Here is a 4,150-nt window from a genome sequence, read left to right as displayed (position 1 = left end):
TCCTACATTTGTTTGAATGATATTGCTAATGTGTAGATTGTTGGTGTAGTTCATGAATTTGGAAGAAAGAAATGTGTTGTTATCGTTCTTGTTGAATTTGGAAGGTTTAGGGTGAAGTGGTATGTTGGTTGGGTTGTTTTGAATATTGTGTGAATTGTTTGAAGTGTTCTTGAATCATGTAAGAAGGATTTCAGATTAACACTTGAATGTGAGATCATTGGTGCTAGTTTGGCTATATATGGTCGATTTGAATATAAATGGGATGTTGTCGAATTATGTAGAAGAAAGTTACTAACGTTAGAATGCGTCTTGAATCGATTGTTGATGTTGTTGGCATGATTCTTGGGATTGTTGTTGATAAATTGGCCGAGTTGAATTCTCGGATTGTTGATTGATAATTTGGCCGAGTTAGATTCTCGGGGATGGTTGTATTTACAGGGGAAATGCTGCCAAAATTTCGGTAGATTATAAATGAATTCATTTGAAGGACTAAGACAAGTATATGACGATGAGTCTAATGATTGTGTCAATTCTCTTGAATGTAGACTAGCGATATTGGACAAATAAGCGTAGCTAATAGGACGTGGAACAGGTATGTAAGGCTTACCCTTTCTTTCTTTTGGCATGTCCTAGAGCTAAGTAAGTTATGATACGTATCTTGGGGTAACTCTATTCTTGATTCCGAGCTTGTTAATGATTCTTATTCACTTCTTGATATGAGTATACTTAGTATAGTCGAGCTTATTGTACGATTGAATAACAAGCAATGCATGAAGAGTTCTTGTTTTTTTTAAAAGAGTTCTATAAATAGTAATGTCCCTAACTTTCGTAGATGGTCTCGGATTATTTTGGAAATGTTCGTAGAGGTTTCTATAAATGAATAATGTCCATAACTTTCTTATGCTAACTCGGATTGATTTGAAACGTGTTTATGGTTTACTAATGATTTCGAGGAAATTAGTTTTATACTAAAGGAAACACAAAGTTAGATTTTCAAAACCACTCGGAAGGGGGTGCGAGATTTTACTATTTAGATTTTCAAAACCACTCGGAAGGGGTGCGAGATTTTACTATTTAGATTTTCAAAACCACTCCGAAGGGGGTGCGAGGTTTTACTATTTCATTCCATTTACGACTTATGTTTACATTCCATAGCACCATTAATATGTCGGAAGCGGCATGCCCGAAGGGGCCAACATTATTATTATGCCGGAAGCAGCATGCCCGAAGGGGCCAACATTATTATTATGCCGGAAGCGGCATGCCCGAAGGGGCCATCATTATTATTATGTCGGAAGTGGCATGCCCGATGGGGCCAACATTATTATTATGCCGGAAGCGGCATGCCCGAAGGGGCCAATATTATTATTATGCCGGAAGTGGCATGCCCGAAGCGGCATGCCCGAAGCGGCCAGCATTATTATTATGCCGGAAGCGGCACGCCCGAAGGGGCCATCATTATTATTATGCCGGAAGCGGCATGCCCGAAGGGGCCAACATTATTATTATGCCTGAAGCGGCATGCCCGAAGGGGCCATCATTATTATTATGCCGGAAGCGGCATGCCCGAAGGGGCCATCATTGTTACTATGCCGGAAGCGGCTGTCCGAAGGGACTATTGTGATACTATATTCACATTGTGTATGCTAGGATTTGAGTAAGGTACTACATGGCACGGATTAAAACGCTAATCCAGGTTACTCCCGGGTTGCTTCTAAACTGGTTTACTGTTACGCCTTTCCTTGTTTACGATTCAGTAATGCTTTACATATTCAGTACATATTCCGTATTGACCCCCTTTCCTCGGGGGCCGCGTTTCATGCCACGCAGTGTATACAGATGAGTGGAAGACAGTGGCTATAGGATGTTCCCATGCTACCAGCTAGATTGGCGGGCTCCATCTCAGTTCGGAGTGTTGCCGGGTCAAAGTACTTATGTCATGGTATTTTGTATATGTTAGAGACTTTGCAGACAGTGTCCTGTGGATAGGGCGTCGAGAAGTGCGAATCATTTGTAGGTTTTAAAAGAGTATGTATGGTACACGATTTCAATTGGTTTAAAGTACTTAATTGATTGAATGTTTTCATAATCAATATAAAGATAATGATCTCTATGTGAAAAAGTTTCAGGTTTTTAAAAGATTTTGAAATGACAGGTTTTGGACAGAGCGAATGTTTAAGGGGTCACTCGACTCTGATGAGAGTCGGGTGCCCGTCATGCCCTATCAAGATTAGGGTGTGACAAAGTGGTATCAGAGCGATTCGTCCTAGGGGTTGTCTGCAAAGTCGTGTCTAGTAGAGTCTTGTTTATCGGTGTGTTGTGCACCACATCTATAAACAGGAGGCTACGAGACATTAATAGGGTGTCATTCTTTCTTTCATATCTAAGATCGTGCGATAGAGCCCAGTCGTAGGAAATGAATTCCCTTTTACTAACCTTTGATTTCAGCTAAAGGACGACATCGACAGAAGAAAGCGACCGATGACATTAGCAGTGTCACGACCCAAACCCCGTGGGCCGCGACTAGTACCCTAACTGGGTACCCATACGTACCTACCTGATCGAATTCGAACCATACAGATTTTTTTTTTTGTTTTGTTTTTTTTTTTTTTTTTTAAAAAACAGAAGTACAGAAGTAGGCCGATACAAATACGGCGTGCGCGTAACATACATATATATACATATACCTGAACACACAGACATTTACAGATAAGCCGATAAGGCTAACATACAGACGGAACCCGTAACCCACACATCTATCTACAGGCCTCTATAGACATACAGAATCATATGACGGGACAGGGCCCCGCCGTACCCGGAATATACATACATACGGAATACACAGACGACAGAAAATATATACCAAAGATATGCTCCGGGTCAAAGGAGCTCTTCAGATAGCAGAGTCGAAAACCTACGCTGGCGGCGTCTCACCTGGTGCGTCTGTACCTGCGGGCATGTAGCGCAGCCCCCGAAGAACGGGGGTCAGTACGGAAAATGTACCGAGTATGTAAAGCAGCAACGTAACAGATATAAACATAGTCCGAACTAGAGTCACAGTAATATAACGGGCAAAATCATAAGTCAAACTGACGGACAGAGTTATGATCCAGACGGACATACAGAATCGTGTTACACACAAATGGACAGAATTATAGTTCGGACAGACAGACGGAATCATAATACAGACCGACGAGCAGAATCTGAATCCATACGGACATACCGAAGCAGAAGCCATACGGACATGCAGAATTAGTCGTAACACAGACGGACAGACACACAGTAGCATGACGGACAGAATTATGCATGCAGAGTAGCACAGAGTCATACAAAATCATACAAAGGCGTGTGCTTTATAAATACAGATGGCACACGCATATATTCATACAGATCCCGGCCCTGTCTGGGGGCGCGGTAACAGAACCCGGCCCTCTTAGTACGGGACGCGGTGGACAGACAGAATCAAATCGGATCATATGCCATCCTGGCCGCCATCCCCATACACAGATCATACAGACATACAGATCCCGGCCCGTACGCCGAGGGACGCGGTGAACAATGCAGAGAAAATATGCACGATAACAGAACCTGGCCCGGGTCGCAGTGAAAGAATGCATTGAGACAGACACGAATCGATAAATGAGAAACCACCTACCTACAGACTCAACATACAGACTCGATCAATCGGAAGGGTGCCAAACGGCGAGCCAAAATCAGAATATCCAGATAGTATGCATAGCACGCGCTCATATCCTAATTAGGAAGGCACGACAGATTATCAGAATGGGATGCTCGGATGTTCAGAAATAATATTGTATAAATTACACAAAAATATCCATAATATTCACAAAATAATAGTTCAGAAGTTTTTGGAGAAGATCGGACCAAAACAGAAGTATTTTAAAAATCGTACCGGAAGTATCTGGCCTTGTGGGCCCACCTCGGACCAACCCGAGGCTACATACGTAAATTACTGATGATTGACCTTATGAGGTCACCCATACTCATTCGGAAGTGTTCCGACTCCGTTTGGGGAAGTTTTGTACAAAATCTCACTTTAAGGGCAATTTGCAATAAAATAGTTTCAATTGAATTGAAGGAATTGGAGCGGTTTTCCGTCTCGAATTCCGGGGAACGGAGTCGGACCTAG

Source organism: Lycium barbarum, chromosome 7 (assembly GCF_019175385.1).
Source record: "Lycium barbarum isolate Lr01 chromosome 7, ASM1917538v2, whole genome shotgun sequence".
NCBI classification, from domain to species: domain Eukaryota; kingdom Viridiplantae; phylum Streptophyta; class Magnoliopsida; order Solanales; family Solanaceae; genus Lycium; species Lycium barbarum.
This window is presented reverse-complemented; position numbering follows the sequence as displayed.